Raw genomic sequence first — 20607 nt, 5'->3', positions numbered from 1 at the left:
GCCTCTTGTACCATCGTTGGAATCACAGAGAAGGATGACAACTGGAACCCGACAGTGTAACAAAGTACACAATTTATAAGAAAATTAATTTAATTGTAAAAGCACTGCAGTACCCTTACTGCAGGACTTTCTATAGTGCAAATGAAGCCACATCCTGCACAAAATATTAGTTAGGGATATTAAATAAGAAATTATGGAATAGTAGTAATGGAATGGTCATTACATATAGAGAAAATATTACAGTACAAGGAGGATTTCGAGAAATCATATAAATGTCTCAATAAGACGACATATATCTCAAAAACAACAATAAATAAGCACTCATTTATTTTGGTAGAAACGTTAAACAATATAAAACAATTAATCCATGTAGGAGAACCCATATATGACAATTCACAAAAACATGAAATTGTAGACATTTATAAGCCTATTTTGACCAAACTTAAAAGTTTAATAGATAAACACTCATTAAATATAACAGTCCCAAACTGCATTAACAAGCCCATAATTTTCATTATGTTAGAAGAAGAACCAATTCAAGAACTTCAGACAGAACACCAGAAACTAATACAATGGCGCAGTCAGTGGTAGAATTTTTAAACACTGCCTGTAGATTAATTCCGGAATTTGACGGAAAGGCAAAAAATTTGCAAAGTTTCTTAGACGCTCTAACACTAGTCGACTCCATTAAAGGAGTACACGACGGTCAAGCCGTTGCCATTGTAAAGACAAAGCTAAAGGGAACAGCCCGTAGCTTCGTTGGCAATGAAACTACCCTTCAACAAATTACACTACTCGACACGATTTTTCCTCAAGGAACAAAACCATCTTTTTCTTAAAGATTTGGGGCTTATTAATGGTTTGATGATATTTTTTTTTTCTATGGCAGAACTTTTTTTTAAAGAATTTTTGAAAACTAGTATTTTTTTTTAAGCTTTTTTCAGAGGTAGCGCTTGTTTTTTTCACATAACTCTAGTATCTTACGTCTGGTTGTAAAGAACTTTGCTATTTTAAAAAGAAATTTAAAACAGCTAGAAGTTGAGCTCAAACACTTTGTGATTTCAGCTTACCGTCTGGGAAATATAAAGCATTGAAATGAAAAAATTATGATTTTTGTGCGGTATTTTTTACGAAATTTTGACTTTAAAAACTCAGGAAAAGTCAAAAAAAAATTATTGTCGAATCAGTGGAAATATGGTATATAATAATATATATATGTATATATGTATATATGTATGTGTGGAGCATATGTTGGGGACCCAAAAATTTTGACTTTTGGAGCCACTTATTGTGTGTGTTTTTGAAAAATAATGGGCCTTTCTTTAATTTTGGAGCTTTTGGAGCAATTTTGCGGTGCTTAAGATCAAGTTTATAGTTGACGCATATGTTGGGGACATATGACAAAACGCATATTAATGGGACCGTGTCCTTGGAATACCTGATGCATATAATGCGGAATATACGTATAACAAACGTTTTATATTCAACGCATATTTTGGGGAACAAAATTTCGGCGTTGCCACCTTTTCACATTTTTAAAAATAATTATTAACCTATCGTTTATTTTGGGGACACTGCACACTGAAATCAAAGCATAAGGATTTATATACCATTTTTATTAAACCACTATTTAGGGACACAGTGCAAGTCCCTAAAATAGTGGTTCAATACAAATGGTACATAAATCCTAATGCTTTTGGGTGATAAAATGTGCAATAAAAACAACAGTGGAAATTTTATAGAAATCAGGGTTTATTTTTCATTTCAAAACTTATCAATAAATCAAATAAATTGTGTTAAATATTTCACATAACTTTTCCTTTCAAATATGAAAATCCCAACGAAAATATTTGCAATAGATATTTTCCATGAGATAATATAACTAAAATGTGCAAAAATAACTCGGAGAACATTTTTTCTTTGTGACTTAATTTTAAATTCTGGCAGCGTGTTATTTGGCTCCTTTTCGAGCAGCTGCCTTCCTCTGGTTGTCTATCCATGTTTTTAGTTGGGCTGGTGTTCGGCTTTTTAAATAATTAGACCGCTTTATAATGTTGTTGCACTCTTGCAGCGATGGTAACTTTTCTAAAGACATGACATCACCCAGAGCCAAAGTGATGTCAAATCTTTCCTCATTTGTCCACCGTACACGTCTAGTCTTGCCAAATGGTGACCCTGCAAAAAAAAGTGCAATATAAAGTGTATGACTATTTAAAAAGAGTAACAGTTTACTTACTACTGCGACGTTTTATAGGTGTAATAACGTTTTCTGATTCCGATTCAGTCTTCGATTCTTGGTACTCTGAACCAGAATCCTCAAAAGGGTCGCCTGCAAACTCGATAAGATATTTATATAAATTGCTGTTTTGCTGTACTGATGATTTTAAAAATACTTATATTCAAATATTAGTAACCAAGTAGTATTAAATGATATTTTAATATGTAGAAACTATTTTACCTTGTGTTTGAGATGATTCACTGTCGGTTTCATTTTCCGCTTCAGGATCATTACATTGATTATCAGCTGTGAATAAAAGAAATAGTTTTAAGTATACTTAGTTAGCATAAGTAGCAGTACACGTATGGGTTAAACTCAAATCTATTTATTCATGCAACTATAAATCAAACATGCGATCATTTGAAAAGTTAAGTCTAGGTCATACAAAAATTTAAAGGATTCTGGTAAGACAAACACGGGAAGACAAAACACATTTAGAAATAACGATACGCCCCTTTCCATTGAAAGGGGGAGACACAAACCTTCACTTTGTTGCTCAGTTTCTACCTCACTTTCAATATTAATAGCAGCCATGAGCATTTGAGAAACTTCAGTAATTTCGGCAACTGTAGCAGGGACACGGTATATTTCCTTATGTATATCTTTATGATGACCCATAAAGTTCGCCAAACGATCTATTTGTACGTCTTCTACGTTCAGCATTGAGGTATACGTTGCTAGATGCTTTCGAAGCATTGTGCCTCTCAAGGCTTTTGGACAAACTGCACCGCATTCCTCAGAATATTTTTTTAAAATTGGGCACGCCCGAATATATTTTTTAGCCAAGTTACCAGTATGTGGCACACTGAAAATGTAGTCATTTGTACTTTTTACACCAGCGTCCTTGCGATATTTTAAAATAGTGTCAATGCAGAATTTATCAAACGGTGTCAAAAGGACAGGCACCGTTCTATTTAATTTTCCACGAATGGTGATTCGGGAATATTTTTTTGCAATTTGTTGTGTTTTTGTTGATAGTTTTTTTAAAATATCCGCGTCCATGTTCTCAGCTGCTTCATGGGATGTTTTGTAGTTTTCAATCGTTAGCCTTTCTATTTCACCAGCACGACGGCGATTAAAAATTTGAAGACTGACTAAAGTACTTTGGACCAAGGAACACCACTTCGCCAAATCGAATTTAACTTTCAAAACTGCTAGAGCTTCTTCGGATATTTTATTGACATGATCGAAAAGTTTCTTAATGTCTTCTTTAGAAGGCAACATAATTTTGGTCGACCGTTTTTTTTCGTCTGGTCTTCAATCGCCTTTTTATTGATGTCGATGTGAACCTCCATTTCCCAAAGTGCTAAAAAATCCGAAACAATTTGTTTCTTTTCCATATCAAGGTTTTTTATACAAAAAGAATGAAATATTTTTGCGCATTTCTTTATTAAAGACGTTAAGTTAGTCGCCACCGAGGGCGTTCCGAAGAACATGAGTTCATTATCCCACTTAGCCACATTACGGATGCATTTAACAATGATGTCGTGATATTTGGGGGTCATTACTTCCTTAAGCTCATTTACTTCATTTTTTGATTGACTTTTAATATCAAGTAACAGCCGACCAAGTAAACGTATATTTGCGCGTATCATATCATGTTGTAGCTCTGAATGTTTCATGCATTCGGAATTTGCAAATAAAACAATTAAATGGTCGTACTTTATGGTTCTCGTCACCAAATCGTCTCTTAGCACTGGCATAACTTTCTTGCGCAGAATGTCATTTGCTGCTTCGTGCATAAATCCAGTCATAACGCGGCCATCCCTTAATATATTACGGGCGGTTTTTAGATTACAGTTTTTGGCGTGACAGCGAATGGTAGACTTTGGAAAAAATCCGCGACATGATTTGCAGCATACCATATCTTCGGCAGTGTTTCCCGAATTAGCCCTTTTTTGACGAGTTAATATTAAAGTGCCACTGTTGAATGCTTGATCTGTGTTATGCAGATAGTCACCAGCTTTTCGGATTTTTTCGATCAATTTTTTTCTTTCTGCGTGAAGCTTTGGAAAAAGCAACATTTGTTTAACCTCCTTTTCATTTTTATGAATTACTTGCAGATGTCTTGCAAATTTTGTTTGAAGCTTTTTACAATACATACAGAAATGTTGCTTGCTCTTTCTTTGTTGAGAAATGGGAATTGATAATTTTCTTATATCATAAACAGGGGTCTCAGTAGATAACGATATAGACAAATCATTTGTACTATTAAGGCTTAAATTACTGGGCTCGAATAGCGAGACAAGTGTTTCAGACTGGGCATTAGATTTTAATGAGTCATTTGACCGTACCGTCGAATCTATATATATATAAAAATTATCAAACTGTCAATTCGGACACACTTAAAAACCACAAATTTGTTCAATATTGTAATTATAAAAAAAAGTTCAAGTTTATTCAACAAATACCTGATAGATTCATACTATTTACGAAAAAATCACTTACTTTGAATACCGATATTGTTTTTAAAATAAGGTGTGCTCTCATTGACAAACGAAACACCAGTTTCTGATCCATCCTCATCAACTGTTCCACGGTCTTCATTTAGTTTATCTAAAATTAATAAAAATTTTAAAAAATCAGTACAAAATTACATTTTTCAAGTTAAGGAAGTGGTATACTTACTGGAAGCACCGACATCCTTTTCAAAATTAGGAAGGCTGTTGCCAAACGAAAAACCAGTTTGCGATCCAGCCACATCAACTGTTCCACGGTCTTCATTTAGTTTATCTAAAATTAATAAAAATTTAAAAATCAGTAAAAAAAATATATGGCAGTTGGAAAGTTAAGGAACTGGTATACTTACTCGAAGCACAGACATCCTTGACAAACGAAACAATAGTTTTCGATCCAGCCACATCAACTGTTCTGGTTTTTGTGCGATCTCCATTACGTTTATCTGAAATGAATAAAATTTACAGTCCATTAAAGTTAGTTTCATAAACAAATGCAAAAAGTCAAGAGCAGTAGTTTCAGTATAAAACGATAATGCTGAATAATGACAGGTGTCTTTTTAGGGTTTACAAATAAGATGTGCTTTAAATGAAATATGAAACAAATTTATTCGAAACAAAGCCGTTGATAACGTTAAAACAGTTACTATGCCTCGTCAATACAATTGTCTCCAACAATTTGTATAAAATAAAAACAATGTAAGACCAAACTTAAAAAAAAATGTTTTAAAAAATACGAACACGCAATAATAAATAGTCTAGAATTTGTTAACGAAAGCTAAATAATGATTGATGATGAACTTCAACGTCACTTTTAAAAACTTGTTTCTTAAACAATGTAGTTAAAGCGTAACAAGCACATTCAAAAATTGCTTTTGGTAAATTGTTTTTAAATATCCAACCATTATTTAGCTGTCGTTTACAAATTCTAGACATATTAATATTGCTTTTTATAGGATGTACACAAAAGGTGAACATAATTTTAAATGACATGAATTGTTACTTACCTAGCAGAGCTTCAACTTTGGTACTGCCGCCGCGTGTAACTTGAGGACATTGTTCGGTCAGTTCGACAGAATCTGAAATTTATATTATTATACATAGTTTTACTACAATTTTTATTTTTGAAATGGCTTGAATTGTGAAATACCTAGCAGAGCTTCAACCTTGATAATGTCTGGGCGTGTCACTTCTGGAAATTGTTCGGTCAGTTCGACAGCATCTGAAAATTATAATATTATAAATTAATTTATAAAAAAATTTTTATTTTTGTTACAAAAACGATTTTGATGAAATTTAACATATGACAAATAATTAATTTCAAATCGCGCGAATTTTTTGTCGGTGTGCTTATAAATTGAAAAATCGCGCGAGTTTCTCGTCTGTCTGCGTATAAATATATGCGTACAAAGATATTTCGTTCAAATTTCTTGTCTTCAATTTGTAGGGCCCGTCACTATTTACACATATATATGTTTATACCCACAGACAAGAAATTTGAACGAAATATCTTTGTACGCATATATTTATACGGAGACAGACGAGAAACACGCGCGATTTTTCAATTTGTAGGGCCCGTCACTATGTACATATATGTTTATATCCACAGACTAGAAATTTGGACGAAATATCTATGTGCGCATATATTTATACGGAGACAGACGAGAAACACGCGCGAATTTTCAATTTGTAGGGCCCGTCACTATGTACATATATGTTTATACCCACAGACAAAATATTTGAACGAAATAACTATTTACGCATATTTTTATGCGCAGACAGACGAGAAACTCGCGCGATTTTTTAAATTGTAGGGTCCGTCACTATGTACATATATGTTTATACCCACAGACAAAATATTTGAACGAAATAACTATGTACGCATATATTTATACGGAGAAAGACGAGAAACTCGCGCGATTTTTCAATTTGTAGGGCCCGTCACTATGTACATATATGTTTATACCCACAGACAAGAAATTTGAACGAAATACCTATGTACGCATATATTTATACGGAGAAAGACGAGAAACTCGCACGATTTTTCAATTTGTAGGGCCCGTCACTATGTACATATATGTTTATACCCACAGACAAGAAATTTGAACGAAATACCTATGTACGCATATATTTATACGGAGACAGACGAGAAACACGCGCGAATTTTCAATTTGTAGGGCCCGTCACTATGTACATATATGTTTATACCCACAGACAAAATATTTGAACGAAATAACTATGTACGCATATTTTTATGCGCAGACAGACGAGAAACTCGCGCGATTTTTTAAATTGTAGGGTCCGTCACTATGTACATATATGTTTATACCCACAGACTAGAAATTTGGACGAAATATCTATGTGCGCATATATTTATACGGAGACAGACGAGAAACACGCGCGATTTTTCAATTTGTAGGGCCCGTCACTATGTACATATATGTTTATACCCACAGACAAGAAATTTGAACGAAATACCTATGTACGCATATATTTATACGCAGACAGACGAGAAACTGGCGCGATTTTTTAAATTGTAGGGTCCGTCACTATGTACATATATGTTTATACCCACAGACTAGAAATTTGGACGAAATATCTATGTGCGCATATATTTATACGGAGACAGACGAGAAACACGCGCGATTTTTCAATTTGTAGGGCCCGTCACTATGTACATATATGTTTATACCCACAGACTAGAAATTTGGACGAAATATCTATGTGCGCATATATTTATACGGAGACAGACGAGAAACACGCGCGATTTTTCAATTTGTAGGGCCCGTCACTATGTACATATATGTTTATACCCACAGACAAGAAATTTGAACGAAATAACTATGTACGCATATATTTATACGCAGACAGACGAGAAACTCGCGCGATTTTTCAATTTGTAGGGCCCGTCACTATGTACATATATGTTTATACCCACAGACTAGAAATTTGGACGAAATATCTATGTGCGCATATATTTATACGGAGACAGACGAGAAACACGCGCGATTTTTCAATTTGTAGGGCCCGTCACTATGTACATATATGTTTATACCCACAGACAAAATATTTGAACGAAATAACTATGTACGCATATTTTTATGCGCAGACAGACGAGAAACTCGCGCGATTTTTTAAATTGTAGGGTCCGTCACTATGTACATATATGTTTATACCCACAGACTAGAAATTTGGACGAAATATCTATGTGCGCATATATTTATACGGAGACAGACGAGAAACACGCGCGATTTTTCAATTTGTAGGGCCCGTCACTATGTACATATATGTTTATACCCACAGACAAGAAATTTGAACGAAATAACTATGTACGCATATTTTTATGCGCAGACAGACGAGAAACTCGCGCGATTTTTCAATTTGTAGGGCCCGTCACTATGTACATATATGTTTATACCCACAGACAAGAAATTTGAACGAAATAACTATGTACGCATATTTTTATGCGCAGACAGACGAGAAACTCGCGCGATTTTTCAATTTGTAGGGCCCGTCACTATGTACATATATGTTTATACCGACAGACAAAATATTTGAACGAAATAACTATGTACGCATATTTTTATGCGCAGACAGACGAGAAACTCGCGCGATTTTTTAAATTGTAGGGTCCGTCACTATGTACATATATGTTTATACCCACAGACTAGAAATTTGGACGAAATATCTATGTGCGCATATATTTATACGGAGACAGACGAGAAACACGCGCGATTTTTCAATTTGTAGGGCCCGTCACTATGTACATATATGTTTATACCCACAGACAAGAAATTTGAACGAAATACCTATGTACGCATATATTTATACGCAGACAGACGAGAAACTCGCGCGATTTTTTAAATTGTAGGGTCCGTCACTATGTACATATATGTTTATACCCACAGACTAGAAATTTGGACGAAATATCTATGTGCGCATATATTTATACGGAGACAGACGAGAAACACGCGCGATTTTTCAATTTGTAGGGCCCGTCACTATGTACATATATGTTTATACCCACAGACTAGAAATTTGGACGAAATATCTATGTGCGCATATATTTATACGGAGACAGACGAGAAACACGCGCGATTTTTCAATTTGTAGGGCCCGTCACTATGTACATATATGTTTATACCCACAGACAAGAAATTTGAACGAAATAACTATGTACGCATATATTTATACGCAGACAGACGAGAAACTCGCGCGATTTTTTAAATTGTAGGGTCCGTCACTATGTACATATATGTTTATACCCACAGACTAGAAATTTGGACGAAATATCTATGTGCGCATATATTTATACGGAGACAGACGAGAAACACGCGCGATTTTTCAATTTGTAGGGCCCGTCACTATGTACATATATGTTTATACCCACAGACAAGAATTTTGAACGAAATAACTATGTGCGCATATTTTTATGCGCAGACAGACGATAAACTCGCGCGATTTTTGAAATTGTAGGGTCCGTCACTATGTACATATATGTTTATACCCACAGACAAAATATTTGAACGAAATAACTATGTACGCATATATTTATACGGAGAAAGACGAGAAACTCGCGCGATTTTTCAATTTGTAGGGCCCGTCACTATGTACATATATGTTTATACCCACAGACTAGAAATTTGGACGAAATATCTATGTGCGCATATATTTATACGGAGACAGACGAGAAACACGCGCGATTTTTTAATTGTAGGGCCCGTCACTTTGTACATATATGTTTATACCCACAGACAAGAAATTTGAACGAAATAACAATGTACACATATATTAATGTTTGATATTTTATTTTTAAAAGAACTCACCAAGATCATCATTAAACTTCCGGCATTTTATTTGTAAAGTTTTTTCGCTATCTGAAAAAATTTTTTTTTAATTTTAATCAATGTTTAGTATAAATTTTAATGAAATATATGAACTTACGGGAAGAATCAATTATTTCAGCTTCAAAACAACCGCTTTTGAATTTAGCCAAACATTTTGCATTATTTATATTTTTAATTTTTTTGTCACTAAATACATAGAACTTTTGGCACTTTATTAAAAAATACATTTTTCAGGATCGATCGCGCTCTGTGAAGTTAAGCTTTCGTTGCATTGTGTGAATTAGCGTCGGCTCAAATAATGTTGGTATTATTATTTTCCAGCATCGATAAAATAATCTTAAACTCGATATTTTTATATGATTAGAAATTGTAACGACAAAGTGTGGCACTAAAGGTTTGATCAACCGGCTGCACCCCAGCCGTTTGTTCATAGATTTTTAATGTTAATATCTAAAACCAAAAATTCAGTCTAAGAAATAATTTGTTTTCGACTTTCCTGAGTTTTCAAAGTCAAAATTTCGGAAAAATACACCGGAAGATCAAAGACAATATAAGTATAAGATGCGTAACGCTCATACATTTCAATTGCCATATGCAAGACAATTTTGCGGCCAGCGACGAAATTCGCGCCATCTCGCTCGCACAAATTTGAGAGCGTGCGAATCTAAAAATAGAATCCGCTTGCATGTGTAAGTACACACAGAACAGCAAGTACGTATGTGTGCGTACTTGTGCTAAGCGGACGATTTTCGAGACGGAAACCTTTTTACGAGTTGAGAAACGAAATTATATACCGGCGTTGAATACGTCGCATCCTGAATACCCTAATGGCAATTATTCCGATGTGATTCATGGAATTTCGTGTATTAAATATATTATGTATTTTTATATATGTATATCATTATTATCGAATATAACATCTGAAAAGAAATTATCATTGGAGGGATATATACATATAATACATATATGAGTTTTTTAATATTGGGGGTGGTAGCGTCCTGCAAAATTAACTTACACTTATAAAGTGAAGGGTATATTTCGACAGCGCTGTAAAAAACGTATGCATGTGCACACATACAGTCGTCGCGACGACTCGGCTCGGCTGTCGCATCGGCAAAGAACCAACTTCGTGTGCCTTCGTATGCTGTATGCATACAAGAGAGCGGCTGGCTCTAGAGCGCTCTCTCTCTAAAAAATTTCAAGAGAGCCTGGAGCCAGCTCTAGAGCCAGCCCCGAAAATTCGTGTGCAGAAATTTCGTATGGCGTTACGCATCTTATACTTATATTGTCTTTGGGAAGATATTATCGAATTTGAAAGCTTAATATTTTCCAGATGGTAAGCTGCAGCTACAATGTGTTTGGGCCCGATTTTCAGCTGCAGTTATCAGCTTTTCAGAATTGCAAAGTTCAATACAACCAGCTGTAAGGTACTTTAGTTATGTAAAAAAAAGAAGCACTACCTCTTAAAAAAAACGAGTAAAAAATACCAGATTTAAAAAAATGTCTTTAAATAAAACGAGAAGGAACGTGTGAATCGCTTCTGGGGACGCGACTCTACTTATACCCGTACTCAGTCAGTATATACATTTTTGAGCTTATGATTTTTTAAAATTTTAAAATTAAAAAAAAAAGTTTACACATTACATTTTTGCTACATCTGTTATCTACATCTATAATGTATATCTTACATCTAACATATAGATTATAGATGTACCATTTATATTCTACATCTCCTCCCCACGGGGTTGTTTGCGCACTGAACGCCAGCGAGAAAGAGAATGAGTAGCGTGTCTTTGGCAGGGGGAGGCGGAAAAAGCAACTGAAAATGAATTTCTTCATTTTGGCTATAATTATGATCTGATCTGATTCAGAATGCCGTGTTGACTAGTGTAATGGGACCAATGTAGGAGTATAGCCCTTCAAACTAAAAAAGAATTATTCAAATCGGCGAAAGTACCGAAGAACATACACCAAAAAAAAATACATACACTACGAATATATAGCCTTCTTCTTTTTGGATGTCGGTACTTGTTTATGAAGTAATCTTCACTTTAAATCATTACAGTCATCATTCTACTGACAAAAAAATGAATATGTTCCTTATCTAAACATTTAATTTCAAATATTTATATATACATATGTCCCTTATATACACATTTAATATAAAATATTTATATATACATATGTCCCTTATATAAACATTTAATTTAAAATGTATATATACCTTTGGCGTTGCCACTTCGACCAAAAACAAGTATATACAAATAAGAAAGCAACATTTTATTGAATCTAACGATCTTAAACTATGGTTTAAAATGAAGGTACACTACATACAGTAACAAACTACCAAATATCTGAAACTATTTGATGATAAATCGTAATTTATTTGTCCTATAAGTTGTTGTCCCCAAAATAATCGGTTCACATAAAATATCAATATTTGTAAAGAAAAAATAGCGACAACTATGGTCTATTTAACTTTAAACAGATAATTATTTTATAAATTACACAATAGGTTTCCTCTGTACTGTTAACGTCAAAAGATATTACAAATGTCCCCAAAACATACGTTTTATACCCAAACATTTTGAGCACAGTCCCCAAATAATGCAAATTTCCCCAAAATATGCGTTAGTTATACAGAATGTCCCGAAAGTGCGCACTGTACATACATATAATAATATATGTATATGTATCTCTTGATATTTCCAGCCAGCTCAGCACTGACGGTTGTCATCAGTACGTTTGACAGTGTTTTCCTAGTCGGCAATCAAAACTATAATATGTGATATTTGGAGGGTTATCAATCAATTTGAGCTCAGCCGTTTATTCATAGATTTGTATGATCAATGAGCAAGACCTTAAACGACGCATAATTATTGCACCTTTACACAAAAAATAAAAAACACAGGATATTATTAATTTTTCTTTTACTTTTCCTGATTTCTGACCTTATTTTATTTATCGAATCTTCCCTACGACCGACGACAATTATATAAATCTTAACCTAATATACTTATTTAATTAATTACACTTAATTACTAAGAGTACGTCCATAGCTAAGTATAATTGCTGGGTGGGGAGGTCTCTTCGCCGGAGTCGTGTATGGCTAGTGTGCCAAGTTAAAGACTGCGCAAGTCTATTAGGATGGGCTTGAAGCTTGGTCAACAATCTCCCCACCTTGGAAGCTCCTTGCAACATTAAGATCATCTGAATCGGTCGGCAGTGGGCAGAGCTTGTGTACGTTGCGCTTAAAGAGTCCAGTTTTTGTCTTGAGTGTTACAACCCAAACTGCCCCATCCGCTCCTGTGTGTAACTCTGCAACTCTTCCCAGCAGCCATTGTCCGGGTGGTGCATTGTCCTCAGCAATAAGGACCAGTGTGCCAATTTGAATGTTGTTGGCTACAGTGTTCCACTTTGTTCGCTTCTGCAGCAACGTCAGATATTCCGATGACCAGCGGCGCCAGAACATGTTGTGTTCTACTAGGATGCGTTTCCAATGGTTGCTCATGGACAGCTTCAACAGTGCCCGGGCGTCAACGCTTCCAAGGGCCGAGAGTTCATCACTGCTTTTACTTGTGCGATGGCCGTCGACAGATCCTCGTAGTTTAGTGCTGTACTGTTGGTGCAGTTCACCAGCAGCTTTTTGGCCACCTTCACGGCGCTCTCCCATAATCTACCAAAGTGCGGGGAGCGCAGGGGGAAGAAGTGAAACTTGACTCCTCGCTGACTGCATTCGTTGTCAATGAGCTGTTGACTGGGCGGATCGAAAACTCTGTTCAGCTCTCGTGAAGCGCAATCCACGTCGTGCGAACATTTTCTTGATATCGGCCGTAAGAAAGAGCGTATCTATAGACGTATCTATAGACTCTATATAGACGTATCTATAGGCTACGACTCAACCTCTTCTCTAAGTTTAGGAACCTGGTTAGAGCGATTTGAAAAGTTTCGCCTAATTCAATTGTAGGATAAATGGCAGAGCTACCACTAAATGTCCCGAGGCCTCTTGCTTAACATGCGTAACAAAACCTTCGCACTGTTTTTTTTCCTCTGTGAACTTATCGACTGGTTCAGGGACTTCTTCGCACTTCCAAAATTTGTGTACGAGCTCTTGCAGCTGCTCATTTCTAGAACCCTTCGCTTCAATTTCACTTGCTACCCGTGATACTCCAGATGGCCTTGTGCATTCACTTACGACGACCCAGCCTAGCAGATATTTTTGAAACCTTGGAAGGTATGCTCTAGTTTTATTTGCCCTGCTACGATTAGCTTGAAGAACAGAGTGATACCCACTAGCAGTACTTTCCCCGGACTGGAATGTAGAGTCGGCCCGTGTAACTCCCTTGGGTGGAACCCACTTCGGAAATCTCCCTGAGCTGGTTGGGTTATCCTGCGTTACTTCCTTTAGCACAAACAAATTCTCGGTCGTCATATATCTAGCGAATCTTGATTTAAACGTCGCTTGCACCTCTCCAATAACACTACTCGACAAAATTGAACTTTTTTTTTCCTCAAGGATCCAAACCGACTTTTTCTGATAGATATGGGGCTTTAAATTTTTTTAAAGAAATTTGGTTTTTTTTCTATTCAGAACTTTTTTTTGAAGAATTTTTGAAGTCTGGTATTTTTTTTAAAGCTTTTTTCAGAGGTAGCGATTGTTTTTTTCACATAACTCTAGTATCTTACGTCTGGTTGTAAAGAACTTTGCTATTTTGAAAAGATAATTGAAACAGCTAGAAAAGCCCAACTGCCCATTGGGAACAAAGGAACGCGATCAGGTACCAAATGTTCAACCCTTTTTCGTTTGCTTTGTTCCCAATTGGCAGTTTGGCCCGCAACCTTCCAAAAGGTATTTTTTGTTCATTTTTTCCATATTTTAGGTTTGGTTAACGAATTTTAGCTCCAAAGTCTCTCCATAGATTTTAATGAGCGATACCTCGAACGACGCCAAATTTATGCACTGTGAGGAATGGAGTTTCCTCACAAGGGAACCAAGTAAGGGTTAAGACGAGAATTCACGGCGAATTCACAAGAGAATGAGAGCCGGCCGGGAGCCGGGGTCCGTTAGAGTGGCAGGGGTCCAACGCATGACCATATATGGGCATGAGATCATGCCTCCGGTACGAGCCCGTGGAGAGAATCGGGAATGGAGGAGCCCGCAAGGAGCGGCGCTCGCGTCAGGCTAGGAACGGCGGGAGCGGGCCGGCAGCGGTCCAGCGCATGTCCATGTATGGACATGAGATCACGCCACCAGCCCGGTCCCGTTAAGAACGTGAGGGAATCAAGCGAAGAGGCCGATGGCAGCGGTCCAGCGCATGTCCATGTATGGACATGAGATCACGCCACCAGCCCGGTCCCGTTAAGAACGTGAGGGAATCAAGCGAAGAGGCCGATGGAAAATTACCAGCGGCGCACGGATTTACCGCTGTTGCTAGGCAGAGGCGCGGACGCTAGCGTCGAAGCGAGGGTATAAGAGGAGCCCGGCAACAGTGAAGGAGGACAGTCAGTGGAGTGCGAACAACGAGGAAAAAGCGTGAACACAAGCGAGTGCGAGAGAACAACTGACAAGGAGAGTCAACGTGAGAGTCGAAGGAAGAATCAAAGTGACCCATCCAACAGGCAGCAGTACGACCCGGCAAGGGGAACAAGGTCTGCGAGGTGCCAAAGGAGGGACGACAGGTACCGCTACCGCCAAGGCGATCAAAAGCGACTCAGTGGGTGCGGAGTTGTGTGTGTAGATCAGGCGTGAGCCAGGTCGGACGCATAGCCATAGCACCAGCGAGGAGCCTGAGGGGCCGGTGGCGAGAGAGCGTATAGAACTGAAGAAACGATCCATTGTTGTATAGAACGTAAGATCCCATAAGTATAAGATACCAATAAAATACCCACAGCCAGTAATTAAACCCACCCGTGCATTCTTTCGTGTCTGTGAGGCAACATACAAATTTGTTGCAACGAACCGTCGGCCGCTGAGCCAGCCTCGCTGATTTAGACGGACAGAAACAGTTTGTTACAACTGGCGCCCAACGTGGGCCCTCACGACAAGCAAAGAAAGGAGTGCATCGGGAAGGGCGGTACTGAGCGAGGTATCTATACACCATGAGGGGCCAACAATGGATCCATTCCCTGAGGAAGGAAGAACTGGTCCGGTGTGCCCTAGAGTTTGGGCTGGAACTGGAAGGCACCGTGTCCGAAATGCTGAGACAATTTAAGGACTGGGTGGAGAAGCACGAGGCGGACCCAGAGTGCGCAGACCTGCTGGAGGCCTGGGAGCTCCGGGCAGGTAGAGCTTCACCCTTGCCAGCGGAAGATAGGCCCGACGCGTACGAGCGTCTGCCGTTGCCGGGAGGGGCGGGCGCGTCATCGGTGTGGAGAATGCCGGCAGAGGACCTCATAGCAAGCCTGGCGATACCAGACAGGAGCCGCTCCCCGAGGCCGTCCGTCAGTAGACCACGGCCAAAGAGTGTGGATCCAGCGGAGGCCCGGAACACCACGACGCGGGAGCCATCGAGGAGCCGCAACGAAGAGGGGCGGGAAGTTCCCGAGGCGCAGGCCGGGAGGCAGTCGCGCATACTATACGCGAACGTAGCCAAACAGGTGAGGGAATGGTCGTTCCGTTTCGATGGGACGGCGAAGCCCCTGGAGTTTCTGGAACAGGTCGAATGGTCGGCCGATATGTACGGTCTGGACGTGAATCTGATTCCCAGAGCTGAAGGGCCGAGCGTTGATGTGGAAGCAAAAATGGGGAGAGCCATTCAAGGACTACATGGTGGACATGCAGACCCTCATGAGACCCCTCAAATGTACTCCCGAGGAGCAGATGGAGCTCATCCGCGAGAATAGCATGCCAGATCTGCGTATATTCATCAGGCCACTTAGGTGCAAGGACCTGGACCACATGATGATGCTATCGGATGAGTTCGAGGCTCTGGAGAGGGATCGCGTAGAGTTCCAGAAGGAGAGTCCAGTGGGAAGAGCGAAGGCGGCAAATCCCTTCTCGAAGTCACCCGTGGTGGACATCGCAGGGAGGAAATGGAAGGCCACGGTCGACACAGGGGCCACTAGCAGCTTTGCAGCTGTGAGCTGGCGGAACAGCTGCGTGGGGAGGGGCGCGAGGAGAAAACCGACAAGCAGGTGCGTTTGGCCGATGGACGCCGTCGAACCATCGATACAAAAATCGAAGTGGAGCTGGCGTTCGGGGACAAAGTGGTCTCAATGGCACTTCTGGTAATGCCAGGAGTCATCGATGCGCTGGTACTAGGCTGGGATTTCATTGCCGCAGTCGGAGCAGAGGTGACCTGTGCGGGGCACGGGGTCGTGATCCCTGCGAGAGGCCGACGGAAAGGGCGGTTGGAAGAAAGGCTGTCAGTGGCAGTATTGGAGGCCAATGAGGAGACCCCGGAACGAATGGCTGATGAGGAGCTCAAGACCGAGGACCCCACGGGAAGCAGGCGCCGCGACATGCAGAGGAACGCCCGTTCGAAGAATTTCTGGCCAAGGAATTGGAGGAATTCAAGAGGATGAAAGGGGTATCGAATGTGGCGGTGCATACGATCACAATGAGCGATGCGATACCGGTTAAGCAGCGATACTACCCTAAGAACCTAAGATGCAGGCGGAGATCAACCTAAAGGTAGACAAGCTGCTGGAAATGGGGTGTATCGAGCATCGAAGAGCCCTTATAGTTCCCCCATCGTAATGGTTAAAAAGAAAACTGGTCAGTGGAGGTTGTGCGTGGACTTCCGACAAATCAATGCAAAGTCTATCAAGGACGCATACCCAATGCCGCGGATTGACTACATCTTAGATCAGCTGAGGGAAGCACGGTTCATCAGTAGCTTGAATTTGAAAGACGGGTATTGGCAAATACCACTGGAAAAGGATAGCCGGAAGTTCACAGCCTGCACGGTGCCAGGCAAGGGATTGTTCCAATGGAAAGTGATGCCGTTCGGGCTACATTCGGCCTCGGCCACGTTTCAGAGGGCGTTGGACCAGGTTATTGGTCCGGAAATGATGCCGCATGCTTTCGCATACCAAGACGATATCATCGTTATAGGCCGAACGAAAGAGGAGCACCAACGTAATCTTGAGGAGGTTTTCCGACGCTTAAAAAGGGCCAACTTAAGGTTGAATGTGGATAAATGCCAGTTCGGCCGAAGAGAGCTGCGGTACCTGGGTCATTTGGTGACGGGAGAAGGCATCTGCACTGATCCGGAAAAGGTGGCCGCCATTGCAGAGCTGAAGCCACCGGCGAACGTGAAAGAGCTTCGCCAGTATCTGGGCGTCGCCTCATGGCTTCGACGTTTCGTGCCAGGGTTCGCCACCATGGTACAGCCGCTCAGCACATTGCTGAAGAAAAAGGTGAAGTGGGAATGGGCATCAGAGCAATACCAGGCATTTGAGTCCGTGAAGGGTCGGCTGGTAGCCGATCCGGTGCTAACCTGCCCGGATTTCTCGAAGAAGTTTGTGCTACAGACGGACGCCAGCGACTATGGATTGGGAGCGATTCTCACCCAAGAAACGGAGAAGGGCGAAAGGGTGATCTCATACGCCAGCCGTACGCTGAACAGTGCGGAGAAGAATTACTCGGCTACAGAGAAGGAATGCCTGGCAATTGTGTGGGCCATCAGGAAGCTCAAACCCTATTTGGAAGGGTATCACTTCAAGGTGGTCACCGACCACATGGCATTGAAATGGCTCAACAGCATAGAAAGCCCGCCGGGGAGAATCGCAAGATGGGCGCTAGAGTTACAGCAATACGACTTCGAAATAGCGTATAAGAAGGGGAAGCAGAACGTGGTGGCTGACGCGCTATCTCGATAGCCCATGGAAGAGCGATGTATGCGAGCGGAGGACGTTGGACAGGAGCCCGAAGAGCAATGCTCATGGATAAAGAAGGTCAAGGAGAAGATGAGAAAGGAGCCGGCCAAGTTCCCAGATTATGTGGAGGAGGCAGGCGGGGTGTACCGGCATATCCCGCACCGGGCCGGCGACGAGGAAGTAGTAGCTTGGAAGCTTTGCGTGCCGAAGGATCGACGGGAGCGGGTCATGAGGGAGAACCACGATATTCCGGAGGCGGGTCACGCCGGCGGCAGGAAGATGATGGCAAGGATAGCTGCACCTGCATGCGTTTCAAACCAAGTCAGGCACAGGCGGCCGGGAAGATGCTGACACAAGTACCAGAGGAACCATGGGCGACGGTGTGCGCGGATTTTGTGGGACCATTGCCCAGATCAAAACATGGCAGCGCCATGCTATTGGTGCTGGTGGACCGGTTTTCAAAATGGACCGAGCTGGTGCCAATGAGAAAGGCCACGGCAGAAGCCCTGATAAAGGCTTTCAGAGAACGAATATTGGCCCGGTTCGGCGTACCCAAGGTGATGATCACCGACAATGGGGTACAATTCACCAGTCGGGCGTTTAAAAAGTTTCTGGATCAGATGGGAGTTCGACACCAGTTTACGGCACCGTACACGCCGCAAGAAAACCCGACGGAACGCACCAACAGAACGGTGAAAACCATGATCGCGCAGTTCACCGAAGGGGACCAGAGATGCTGCGACGAGAAGTGGCCCGAGTTAATGCTGGCCGTGAACTCTGGGGTCACTGAGTCCACTGGATTCGCACCAGCATTCATAGTGCAAGGGAGAGAGCCCAGGCTGCCGAAGGCGTTGTACGATGAGGAAACACTCGGCTCGGGTCAGGAGACAAACACTCCGGACGAACACGCGGTAAAGCTGAAAGAACTTTTTCAGCTGGTGAGGCGGAATTTGGAAAGAGCAGCCCAGGATCAGGCAAGATATTACAACTTGCGAAAGAGAGCTTGGAAGCCCAAGGTCGGTGAAAAGGTGTGTGTTAAACAGCACCACCTGTCTAACGCAGCCGAGTGGTTCGCAGCAAAATTGGCCCCAAGGTATGCCGGTCCCTACCAGATCACTGATTTCGTGTCACCGGTGATATGCAAGATGCGTAGAGACAGCGATAGGCATACACGGACGGCACATATTGGGGATCTAAAGCCACAGGCAAACGACGAAGGAAAATAAGGAATCAGAAACGGGAGGAGAGATCCAGAAGCCAAAGGCGTTCGGCTGACCGAGACCCGGGCGGAGAGATACCCTCGGGGGTCCAGTGAAGTGGGAGTGATAATCCGGGTCCTGGGGTCCAGGGTGCCTGGGTCATCTACAACCGTCGGGCTTGGCCGGGCAGAAGACACTACCCACGCGTTGCTGACGGGCGAGGAGTCGGATGATCCTCGGGTCCGAAGCAGCTGCATGGGGCAGAGGTCACGCCAAAGGCCAAACCGAAGGCGGCAATGAGGTGACGAGCCAGGGCCGATCGTCATGATGCAGCCGGGCGAAAGGTCGGAGGACCTGTTAGTCAGGGGCAGGTATGACGATTGGCATCACGGACCGAGGATGCAGGATGGGCTGGAAAAGAAGCCAAAGTCATTAAAGGATAGCGCACATTCACAGTACTCACATGGGCCGAAGGGGGGGTCGATCAGTTCGGTGGAGAGGGGAATGTGAAAAGGAAAATATATATATTTAAAGTTTCTTCAAACAAAAGGGGGTGGGATCAGGTATGATCGGGTGCGAGCAGACCCCCACCGGCCGCGGAAGGGTTAACGCGGCGAAGAGCCCCAGTGCTGAGAGGCAGGAACAACTACCGTACGACGGAACGACGGGAAAAACAGCAAGGGCTCGACGGCGGCAGAGGCTGGAGCTGTCGATCAGTCACGAGCCAGAGGTAGACACAGACGTAAGCGCGGATTTAAAAAGAGGAAAAAAAAAGAAGGAAAAAACGCCATGTTGAAAATTTACTTGGAGGAACAAGCCAGAAGTGTGGGGAGCCGCAATCCCGAGATCCAGCGCCAGCGACGGGCGGAGCCCTCGCGAGGTGAGCGGTGCGATCGGCGGAGCGAGACTCCAGAGTTGGAGCTCATGGCGTCCCCATTTACAAGTCCCCATGGCATCCCCAAGGAGCGAGTGGTCCTCGTGGGCGTCTCCTCGAAGCAGACGGGAGC

At 41.5% G+C, this 20607-nt stretch overlaps 1 long non-coding RNA gene across 2 annotated transcripts; it reads right to left on the bottom strand.

Moving 5' to 3' along the window:
• Nucleotides 1–4918: 4918 nt before the first annotated feature.
• LOC121404374 lies at nt 4919–5900 on the bottom strand. 2 transcript variants are annotated; one of them, XR_005967948.1, is made up of 3 exons: nt 5885–5900; nt 5088–5180; nt 4919–5011 (listed from the first exon to the last, which is right to left on the bottom strand). It is a non-coding gene; the product is annotated as an uncharacterized LOC121404374 (long non-coding RNA). The 2 variants fall into 2 exon arrangements; XR_005967947.1 differs by lacking the exon at nt 5885–5900 and adding an exon at nt 5742–5815.
• Between the last annotated feature and the right edge of the window lie 14707 nt (nt 5901–20607).

Source organism: Drosophila obscura, unplaced genomic scaffold, assembly GCF_018151105.1.
Source record: "Drosophila obscura isolate BZ-5 IFL unplaced genomic scaffold, ASM1815110v1 contig_194, whole genome shotgun sequence".
Lineage (NCBI taxonomy): Eukaryota > Metazoa > Arthropoda > Insecta > Diptera > Drosophilidae > Drosophila > Drosophila obscura.
Note: the sequence above shows the minus strand (reverse complement) of the source record. Positions and strands in the feature narration are given on the sequence as shown.